The sequence below is a fragment of the Clarias gariepinus genome, chromosome 9 (assembly GCF_024256425.1).
Source record: "Clarias gariepinus isolate MV-2021 ecotype Netherlands chromosome 9, CGAR_prim_01v2, whole genome shotgun sequence".
Lineage (NCBI taxonomy): Eukaryota > Metazoa > Chordata > Actinopteri > Siluriformes > Clariidae > Clarias > Clarias gariepinus.
In genome coordinates this window covers 25,264,353-25,276,407 of record NC_071108.1, presented here as the reverse complement: position 1 = coordinate 25,276,407, position 12,055 = coordinate 25,264,353, and the positions used below count along the sequence as shown (strand labels likewise).

The window sequence follows — 12,055 nt, the reverse complement described above, 5'->3', positions numbered from 1 at the left end:
AGAAAAGACATGCTCATCGAACTGGACTTCTGCTGTCCATTTAGACTGGCAAACAGACTCCTCCTGACATGAATTGCAGTATACTCTGAGTGATGTTATGTATGTACACTGGTCACCAACTCGACTAACAATACAGACCATCAGTATCTAGTAAACATAGAGGATGCAGTATCACTCACTTCCCCATGCCAATGTTTCCATTCATTCATTTATTCATTTCTTATTTTTATTTGTAAGGCAATGTCATATACTTCACTGATAAGATCAAAAGCTCACAAAAAGGTGCGCGAGTTTGAGTCAGAGTATGTGGTTAGTGTCATTCTATCATTTAAGACTAAGTCAAAATACAATAAAAGTTTACTTGCATGGCTTTTAGAATTTTTGGACTGATTTTAAGCTGACTGATGGCTCAAGTCTGAAAGGCATGGTGTGCTACTGCTAACACAGTTATTTTTGTTTTGTAAATTGGACACCAAACTATACAACCAAAAAATGGTAGGTAGGGAAAACAGGGGAGATAAAAAAAAATAAAAAATACCAACGTTACTAAATTCCATAAACCTTGATTAGCTAGACAAGGCTTGACAGATTTGAGCTGGGATAAAGATACAAATTTGGTGGTTTTATTAATGTTTTTGTTTGAGTGTGTGTGTGTGTGTGTGTGTGTGTGTGTTCTGCAGCTGTTCAAAGACCAAGCTAAGGGAGTCAGTTGGCAATGGGGCGTTAAATGAACTCAAACTTGTGGCATTAAGGCTGTGTCTCACTGGGATAAAGGCTCTTTAATTCATTAATCAATGTACCACCCATGTGTGTGTCAATGCTACTGAATACATTAGGGTTTTAGATTAAAAGATGATACTTAATATGACAACATAAAACTTTAGCTTTTATTTTCTGATATTTAATTCTAGATTTGTACATGGCACTTTTTGTTTAAACCCACCAGTTTTTTAATTATCAACAATGTTGGAAATAAAGTTAAGTGGTATTTACTTTTATGTGTAACCATGTGTAATACTTATAAACTATATTTAACAAATTGTTAATTGAAAAATAAAAAGAGACAAAATATTGTCTACTCATTACTTAAGTTAAGATTAGTGTTAGGTGCAAAGATAGGCATAATATTACTAATTTATAACTAAAAATACAATATTTGTAGCAATTATTATGGAAATGAAGGGTCCAAAAAAACATTTCTGTCACGTTTGGGAGTCTTGTGTTTACGTGGCATAAATGCAGAAGCAGAGATAACCAAGATGTTCTTTTTAAATAACACAAATCAGACAAAAACAGAAACAATGAAAAAACAAAAAACAAAAACAAAAAACAAAAAAAAAAACTCCAACAAACTCAAACTATAACTAAAGGCCTAGAGCGAACAACAGGCTCAATGGTGGTCCACAGGCTCTATAGCTTAACACAGGCTAAGGGCCGAACCCAGGCTAAGGGATAAACACAGGCTAAGGGATAAACACAGGCTACATATCTCTTTAATGAAAACTAAATCAAAACACACATGAAAACGAACCAAACAGTAGTCCACCTCACTTAACTAAACTCACGAACACAAATAATTCCCAATGAACAAACGCAAAATGAGAAATCTCAACATAAACAGGCTATTTATAATCATTCAACTAATGCGTCACCTCGGGTCAGTTGAGAGCTTCCATCACCTGACTGAGGTGCATCTTGGGACATGTAGTTCAAACCTCAACAAACCAAAAAACACAAAAAGAGTCTGGCCGTGTTGGCGCCCTCTAGGGGTTAACCCTTACAATTTCACTTAGAATATGGGCAATTGTTTTTATGCTGAAGTGTATGGCATAATTTTGAGGTCTGCTTAATGCAAGCATAAAAAAGGTAACACAATAATAAAAAATAAAATCTGTAAAGACTTTATCTAATTCCATGGACCCAAAATTAAAATCATTCTGTAAATGAAAACCAGAAATTATATATAGTACTACAACCTGCAACCAACTAGCTGATTAGAATTATGTTTTGATTGCTGGTTTAGACAAGACAATGAACAAGCTGAAACCCTTACTTTAAATAGACAAACTAATTACATGAAACAAGGAGCAGCAATAACAATCAGAACGCAAGCGTTCTATTCCAAAGTGTTCTTCACAGGGTTCTCCATGTGCAGGGAATGTTCAGTTGTTCTCTACATGTTTCACAGTTCCCTTTAAACTAGGCAGTTTGGCTTTCTGCGGTTTGGAATTACACTTAAAATAGCAGAACACCCTGTGGAGTATTCTTGGCAGGGTACTTCAGTCCGATTGGAACACACCTCATGTGACTGTGGCAAGGTCCTTTGCAGGGGAAACAAAATGATTGTTAAATTAAAAGTCCCACAAAGACCAAAGCAGCATGAGTCTACATGGCTGAATTCTGAGTCTATATGGCTAAATTGAGGTTTCCCAGGATGGAATTCAGGCAAACCAGAACAGGGCTCCAGTAAAACTAGGCTGACAGAAAGCATCTTTGGACTAACATGAAGCATCTTCTGTCTAACAGCAAGCATCTCATGTCTAACAGGAATCATTTCTATGCTTACAGGGCTTATAGTGAGCACTTCTAGGGTAATATAAAGCATCATAGGACTAAAATGGCCAACAGGAAATATCAGGGCTAATATGGGTATAAGAATTAACTCTGGACTAAAATTCCTAACATGACAGTTACAGGATGTTCTCAACTGTCAGGAGTCCTTCATTGCATTTGGATACGCAATGTCGTCATTCCACATAAATATAAATCGGCAAGATTTATAAACATAAAAACGAAAAATTTAAACATAATATAAATCAGCAGTTTGTTGTAACTTTTAAGTTTGTAATTTCTGTTTTTTGTTTATTGAATTATTTTAATGCTTTTGTTGTAAATTAGATAATGCATCTATGGATTTTTTTATTTTATTTTTATTTTTACATTAAGTAAATATGTATCTATTAAGCTCCATCTTATTCCCCATCGAGTTTCTCATATGGCTTTAGCAAGATGTCCTAAGTGAACAGAGAAGATTAGCCTTTGAGCCCTATGATGCATGAATGGAGAACCAGCATATTGGGACATTTCAGAAATCTCTGTTGTATAAATTTGCTTAAACACACACACACACACACACACACACACACACACACACACACACACACACACACACACACGCATACACACAGACACCATGAATGACATGCCCCTTATTTTTCTTTGTGTTTGTGTTTCGGGCCAAGGCTGTCATCTGACCCTGCGTTTAGTCGATTTGCAATGCTTTAGGGATGATATTTAGGTTAACAGGAAGCTCAAACCCAGTGGAAATGGAAAAGGATTTGGTTCTGGCTCCAGATTAGAGCTCTTCATAAAACCCTCTTTCATCCCTGTTTTTCCTCATTTTCCTTTCATCTCTTTCTCTTTTGCTCTTGCTCTCTCTCTCTCTCTCTCTCTCTCTCTGTGTGCATGCTGGGAGTGAGTGGGCGGAGTTGGACGTGTGTAGAGTGAAAGTGTTTGTCTGCGAACTGAGTGAGTCTTTTCCTAACTTTTCTATCCTTTTCTTATTACCTGGTAAAGCCGTTGGTGATTGTTTTTAAAGGTTGCAATAGTAAAGGAAGTAAAGACGCTGCCGATCAGCGTGCGCTGATTGAAATGGCGGCGTCTGGAAGTGCGACACTTGAACAGCTGACGCGGCGGCATGGCGTTAAAGTTATCCCCGCAGAACGCTGCTCTGTAGAGGAGTGTGTTCTAGCAGTCGCACAGGTTGTTGGCCATAGAAGCGTTTTGTCAGCATCGAGAATGAACAGTGCAATTGTGTTGTTCCTAGACGATGTAAATAAAGTTAATGAGATCGTTGCGAGTGGAATCGTCATAAATGATGCTTATACTGCAGTAATGCCTTTGATGCAACCAGCAAAAAAGATCATTCTGTCAAATGTTCCACCATTCATTAAAGATGAGTTAATTGAAAGAGAACTCGCGAGGCATGGGAAAGTTGTTTCACAGATTAAAAAGATCGCTTTAGGTTGTAAATCTACGCAACTTAAACATGTTGTTACTTTCCGAAGACAAGTGTACATGATTCTTAATAATGGACAGGAGTTAAATCTTGTGTTAAAATTTAGGATTGATGATTTTGACTATGCTGTCTATGTAACATCAGAAACAATGAAGTGCTTCAGGTGTGGCCTTGAAGGACATCTTGCTCGTGCGTGTCCAGAGAATGTTGAGCACGACACAATTCAGAATAATACTGATAGAGTAGGACAAAATGAGGCGAGTGACAATCAACAAGAAACAGATAGAGATACATCTGAGAATAAAGGAAGTGATGAGGGTAGAATAACTGAGCAAGGAGATAATCATGAAGAAACTGTGAATAATGGGGAGGAAGTGGGACAGGAGGAAACTGAGGTGAATATGGCTGTTGGTGGTAGTGTTGTGGAAGTAGAAGTGTCCAGGGATTTTAATATAACAGATGATGATAGTCTTTTTAAGACACCGACTCTAAAAAGAAAAACTACTGGGAGGAGAGGGGGGAAAAAAGTTAGGAAAGAACAGTGTCAGGAAAAGCAGATAAAAGAGAAGATGGACCATGGAGGTATATCGGATAATAGTAGTTCTGATGATTCAGTAACGGAGAGTGAGAGTGAATCTGTGAGCTCGGTTGGTTCAGCCTCTCTAAGGAGATCTGGAAGGAATGTTTATACTCTTGAGAAGATTAAAAGGTTTTTGCAAAATACAAAAGGATTGAGGGGAGTTCAAGTAGAAGATTTCTTCCCTGATCGGGATTTGTTTATAGAATCAGCAAGAATAGCAATGAAAGAAAAAGGGATGGGGGGTCTTACAGAACAAGAAGTGGGCAGGTTGAAGAAAGTTGTACAAAGGATGAGATCAATCGTGTTAAGTGACGAAAAAGCAATGCCATAATGTCTTCTTGTTCTTTATGTTTTCTTTTGTTTCTTTTCTGCTCAGTTTCCTCTCTTATTTATTTATTAATGAGTGGTTTAAGACTGAGCAGTTTGAACATTAATGGTGCAAGGGATTATAGAAAAAGAGCAATGTTGTTTGAGCTCATAAGGCAAAAAAGCATTGATATTATGTTTGTTCAGGAGACTCACACTGATGTGCAAAATGAAAGTTTATGGAAAATGGAATGGGAAGGGGAGGTGATTATGAGTCATAAGACAAACATTAGTGGAGGTGTAGCCATCCTATTAAGGAAAAATATTATTCCGTTTTTTTATGAAGTGGAAAATATAGTTGAAGGACAGTTGCTAAAATTACGGGTTAAGTTTGAAAACTTTATTTTTGTATTTATAAATGTTTATGCTCCAGTTCTGGGGAGTGAAAGAGTGTTGTTTTTGAATAAGCTTAGAGATGTAGTAGAAAAGTGCAAACCGGAAGAGTTTCTCTTTATTGGGGGTGATTTTAATTGTACAGAAAATGACACTTTTGATAGAAATCATAAAGAACCTCATATGGAATCACAACGGGTTTTGCGAAAAATTATGAAAGAATATGATTTGTATGATATTTGGAGAGTTTTGTATAGAACTCAGAAGCAGTATACTTGGTCACAAGTGAGAGAATATCATGTAACAATGGCTAGACTTGACAGGTGGTATTGTTTTAAACATCATTTTAACATTGTTAAGGGATGTACAATTTCACCTGTGGGGTTTTCAGATCATGGTTTGGTCAGTTGTAGTATTTTTGTTAATAATGTCAAGCCAAGAAGTGCTTACTGGCATTTTAATATTGGTTTATTGCACGACAACTCTTTTTGTGAGGTGTTAAAATTCTTTTGGCAAAATTTTAAGAATAAGAAGTCATCTTTTGTTTCATTGCAGCAATGGTGGGATAATGGAAAAATACAGATGCAGCAGTTGTGTCGTATATACACTCTCAACGTTACTAGAGACATTTCCAGATCTCTAGAAGATCTGGAGAGAGAAATATTAGAAATACAAAATTCTCTGGAGCCTGTGAGAGATCAAGAACGCACTAAGGCTCTCAAAACTAAAAAGAAAGCTTTAGATGAATTGTTGGAGATTAGGGCACAGGGTGCTCTGGTACGATCAAGGTTTCAAAGTATAGTACAGATGGATGGTCCAACGAAGTTTTTCTTTGGACTTGAAAAAAAGAATGGCCTAAATAGAATCATGCATTCATTGTTATTGGAATCTGGCTCAGAAACTACAGAGCCTAAGGAAATTAGGAAAAGAGCAGTGGAGTTTTATTCAGAGCTGTATAGGAGTGAACACGAGGAGGTGGAAGAAATAGCCAGTTACTTTTATGAGGGTCTACCTAAAGTTCCGGAAGAAATAAATGCTGAACTGGAAAAACCTTTTACGAAAGGCGAGTTGTATGATGCCCTAAAGACAATGGAGTGCGGGAAAGCTCCGGGGATTGATGGTATCCCTGTAGAGTTTTATAAATCATTCTGGGATGTTTTAGGGGATGACCTGCTAGATGTGCTCAATGACAGCTTGACCAGAGAGTTGCTGCCTATGAGCTGCAGGAGAGCAGTAATCACCCTGTTGCCAAAAAAAGGTGACCTCAGAGATATAAAGAATTGGCGACCTGTGTCACTCCTTTGCTCTGATTTGAAGATTTTATCCAAAGCTTTGGCAATCAGATTAAGGGAGGCACTTGGTTGGATCATCCACGCGGACCAGACATACTGTGTACCTAAAAGATCTATTTTTGATAATATATACTTAATTAGAGATATTTTAGATATCTCTAAAGTATTGGGTATCAACTTTGGTCTCATCTCTTTGGACCAAGAAAAAGCCTTTGATCGGGTTGAGCACACTCACCTCTGGCAGACACTAAGAGAGTTTGGTTTCAGCCCGAGTTTTATTAAAATGATCGGAGTGTTGTATAATAACATTGAGAGTGTACTTAAAATCAATGGTGGCTTGAGTGCTCCTTTTAAGATCACAAGGGGCATAAGGCAGGGATGTGCCTTGTCAGGCATGTTGTATGCCTTAGTGATTGAACCATTGTTAGTGAGGTTAAGAGAAAAAATGGAAGGTTGGAGTGTACCACAATGTAATTTTAAAGTTAAGTTGTCGGCTTATGCGGATGATGTTATTGTTATTGTGAATAACCAAAAAGAAGTTGATAATCTTAGACTATTAATTGATGATTTTGGAAAGTTGTCTTCAGCCAAGATTAATTGGAACAAAAGTGAAGCAATTATTTGTGGGGAATGGGAAGCTAAATACCTGCCTAATCTGCCTGCTGGTCTTGAATGGAAGAAAAAAGGCTTCAAATATTTAGGTGTATACCTTGGAGAAGATTCAGTTTTGCAAAAAAACTGGGAAGGTGTTTTAGAAAAAACAAAAGGAAGACTGGACAAATGGAAATGGCTGTGGCCTAAAATGTCATTTAGAGGACGTGTTATAGTCATCAATAATTTGGTGGCTTCAACTCTCTGGCATCGCTTGGCATGTATTGAGCCACCAAGTGGTCTTCTTGCGAGACTACAAGCTCTCATTGTTGACTTCTTTTGGACCAAGTTTCACTGGGTACCACAGAGTGTGCTTTATCTCCCTAGGGAGGAAGGAGGACATGGACTAGTACACTTAGCCAGCAGAGGAGCTGCTTTTCGTTTACTGTTCATTCAAAGACTCTTAAATGGACCAGAAGATCTTGTATGGAGAGGTGTTGCTAATCTTATTCTGAGTCAAGCTGGGAGCCTAGGAGTGGATTCTGCTCTGTTTTTAATGGATGCAAACAGGATTCAGCTGAATGGACTAACACCTTTTTATAAAGGTGTTTTTAAAATATGGAGCTCATTCAAAAAAAGAAGAGGGGATCTTAGTTCGTCATTATACTGGTTATTAGAAGAGCCAATTGTATTTGGAGGTAGACTTGATGTATTAAGTGAGATTGCATGTGGTTTCGAAAGTGTAATGTTTTTAGCAAAAAAAGTTAAATTGTGTCATATAATAGTTGCCGGGGGTTTTGAACTAAATAACTCACAAAATGTTGCTTCTTGTATTGGAGTCAGATCAATAAGATTGGTAAGAAAACTATTGGATCTTTTAAAACAGAAACTTACAGCAGAAGAAAAGTCCCTACTTGTAAGTTATGGTGAAGGAAATACGGTTCCAAATAATAAGGATCCTTTTCCAATAATTTACATTACTCCTGATTTTGAAGGTGCAGATGGGGAACTGCTTAAGATTTCAGAGGATCTATCTATTAATGAAAGTAACAGTAAAAAAATTTATAAAAGTTGTGTTAAAGTTTTCAATTTGAAAAATTTAAAAGAAAGAGCTGATACTGTCTGGAGAAACAAATTAGGCCTAGATCAGAGTATAAAACCGGTGTGGAGAGTTCTTTATAAACCTCCTTTGGAAAAGAGGGTGGGGGATCTCCAGTGGAGAATTTTACATGGTGCAATTGCTGTGAATTCTTTGGTGAGTGTTATTAATCCGAATGTTTGTAAGCGATGCCCTTTTTGTGAAAAAAAGGAAACAATTTTTCATTGTTTTATGGAATGTAAAAGATTGTGTTATTTATTTAATTTTCTTACATTGTTGCTGGGTAAGGTTAATGAATGTTTTACTGTTCAGAGTTTTATTCTTGGGTATCATTATACAGAAAAAAACAAGATAAAATGTCAACTTTTAAATTTTATTGTAGGTGAAGCAAAAATGGCAATATATATAAGTAGGAGGAACAAAATTGAAGGGGCAGAAGGATGTGATGTTGTATCAATTTTAAAAAATCGGATAAAAGCAAGAGTGTGGGTTGATTTTAAATTTTATAAGATGATGAAAGATTTAATCTTGTTTTCAACTCAGTGGTGTTATAACGATGCAATTTGCTTTGTTGTAGATGAACTTTTATTTTTTTCTTGTTTGTTACAATGATTATTGAGTTTTGTGGCTATTGGTGTGTCTAGAATTGTGCTTAGAGTGTAATTTGTCAAATAAAATGTTTGGTTAAAATTCAAAAAAATTCTCTCTCTCTCTCTTTTTCTCCCAATGCAACATCTGGTGACAAGCCAAGATCAAAGTACCTGTCTTTTACATGCTCTGTTCAAGTGCTTCTTTTGCTGTGTTCTCATTCAAGTACTGTTTTAATTAAGGTGTTAATTGTTCCCAGATGTAGAGATGTTCAAGACTGGGTTGAGTGTCTTTGTTCACGTGTCATTGCTTTTATCGACTTTCAACCTGAGAGCATATCCGAAGGGACTTTCGAGCTCTTTTGCACTCCATTAATGTTAGTGCAGGTTGTATGCGCACATTGTGAAAATCGTTTTTAAGAAACAGTGCCACTAAAGCCAGACTTTTGTGCTTTTGTTGTTCATCCAGTCTTAGTCATTTCAGTTATTTCCAAGCTTTGCTATAGTTTTAAAGTTGTTTTGCCCTAAAAGAGAGCAATCTCTCCTCAGTCTCTAATTGGCAACAGAGTCTTTTATTAATCAACCTAAAAAGCTAAGGGGCAGTGGCTCTGTTTCTGATTCACTTCTCATTTATCAGTTTGTCACCAAGAGGTTGTCACAAGTATAATTTATTTCTGTTCAAACTTTTAAAATGACCAGGTGGAAACAACAATTAGATAAAGTTTAAAGTAAAATAATTGTTAAGAAAAAGGAAAGGAGAGTGAAGAGGATTGAGTGAAATGTTAAGAGGGTCACTCTCTCCCATTCATTTATTTTACTTCCCTTTTTATTGTCTTTTGCAGTGATAGATGGTGTTTTCTAAGAAGCTTAGCAAATGTCTCATCTTCATTGTTTGTTCCAAGTATTCACATAGACTACCTGTCTTTGTTTGTTTATTCTCTCATTTTATCTCTCTCTCACACACTTTGCCCTGACACACACACACACACACACACACACACACACACACACACACATATATGTTAAAGATGGATGCAGGGACTGACACTTTTTTTTGACTGAGTGAACTAGTCATCATATAAGGAAGAAATACTAGGAAACTGCCTTGTTTTCTTTCTTGAATAAAGGGTTATATTTTAGCCCAATCCCAATTCTACCCCTTATTCCTACACTTAGCCCTACCCCTCCGTTTGGCACGTTCACGTGAAGGGGTAGGGCTGTCTCATTTCTCTTTTGGTTGGAGGGGTAGGGGTAAGAGGAAGGGACAGATAGCCCTCCAAATGATGGTGTAAAATTTTCAACATGGCTGCTCACTCGAGCAAGCAGAGCCATAAATGTAACAAATTTTTGCCATTAATAAGGATTTTTATGACAAGTTTTCATTATATGTATATTACCTTTAGTCTTGTGTTTGTGTTTATGGTGATGTTCTGTAAAGAAACGTTTGCAAAAAAATCGCTAAAGTTTGCTAGCGGATAGCTCCGATTGCACGATATTACAAAAATATATTTTTATGTCATATACACCTTACTGCATGCTACAAACAAATATGAAAGTTCAGTAGCATGGCAGTTTGCCGAGCATTTAATAACACATTGTTTGTTTTGCTTACGGCCATATGTGTACATGTAAATGAACGGATACGTATGATGACGTATAACATTTACATTTGGGCATTTTGGCAGACGCTCTTATCCAGCGTTTGAACCTGGGATATTCCGAACCGTAGTCCAATGCCTTAACCACTGAGCTACCCCTGGTACCCCTACCACTATAACAGTGTTGTAGTGGTGTCCCATTTCTTAGGGGAAATATTTTAACCCTTCCCCTTTCCACTTTGTTTCAAGGGACAAGGGGAAGGGGCGAGGGGTAGGGGAAGGGGTAGAAAATAGAATTGGGATCGCGCTTTAGTATGGGTTTGCTGACTGCACAGTTAACATTAACATAATAAATTGTTAGGTGGTAAGTTGAGGGAAGTTTAAGATACATTGCTAGGAAGCCAGCTAGTTATGTATTGTAGCTGTTATTTCTTTTAAAATATCCAGCACTGCTATAATCTACTATAAAACAGCTATAAATAAAGATAAACAACAGTGTTTGTGTGAACAGCATTTGGATTTTGTCTTCAGTTTAACGTTAGTTGGCATTAGGGCTGCAACTAACGATTATTTTAATAATCGATTAATCTGTCGATTATTTTTTCGATTAATTGATAAATCGGGTTAAAAAAAACGAGAAAAGCATTAATTTCCAACCCTTTATTGAAAAACAGAACTAAAATCTTTAGAAAGTGCACAAACTTGTTGCTCCCTGAGCTATTATAATAAAATTACATAAAAATAGACTTACACAAAAAATTATATAAAACACAGCCATATATATATATAGTGGAACCTTGTATTACGAGCATAATTCATTCCGGAAGCAGGCTCGTATTCCAAAACAATCATGAACCAAATTTAATTTTTAAAAACGCACTAACTGGATCACTGCTGTAAACTAAAAATAAAACAAATTAACCTACCTTTGAAAAGAATCGCAACAGAGCAGTGTTTCTGTGTAGAGCAGAGAGAAAGAGTCTGTCTGTAAATGGTGAAAGTAAGAGGGGTCTGTGTGTGTGTGTGGGGCACGGTGTCCAATGATGCGCGCACACACAAACATACACACAGCAGGCAAAGAGCAGGCTAAGCCTTGAGAAAAGAGAGAAAATGTATTTTAAATTTTATTCTGCTTGTTTTTTATTTTTTATTTTTGCTCCGCCCTGTCTATAAGGCGTCGAACTCTGTTAACATCAGTGCACGAGGCCGAGTGTGTTCACTCCGCTCCGCGCTTAACTAAAGTTTTTTTTTATTAATCAAATAGTTAATAGTCTCTGCATTGCGTGATACAGCGAATTGATTACTAAAAGAGTTGGCAACGAATTTCACAATCTATTTCAATCGATTTAATCGATTTGTTATTGCAGCCCTAGTTGGCATCTATGGATGTCTGAACATCTTAGCTATTGGCAGTCTAAAAATAATGTCTGATGACCTACCCTTTAGTTTAGGACCGACACCAGCAACTAAAGAAAAGTTCCAACCATGTTTCAGACTGATAATAATGGTCATCAGTAACCTAGTGAACCAGTATGAGGATGTGTTATCAATAGAGACTTCAAAGCACTTATTTAAATTGCTCTGGATAAGG

General features: G+C 36.8%; 1 protein-coding gene across 1 annotated transcript in view; it reads left to right on the top strand.

Annotated features, from left to right (window-relative positions):
• Positions 1-12,055, top strand: part of cacna2d3a (calcium channel, voltage-dependent, alpha 2/delta subunit 3a) — a 293,959-nt gene that overhangs the window by 47,940 nt on the left and 233,964 nt on the right. The gene's annotated exons all lie outside the window — the stretch shown is intronic.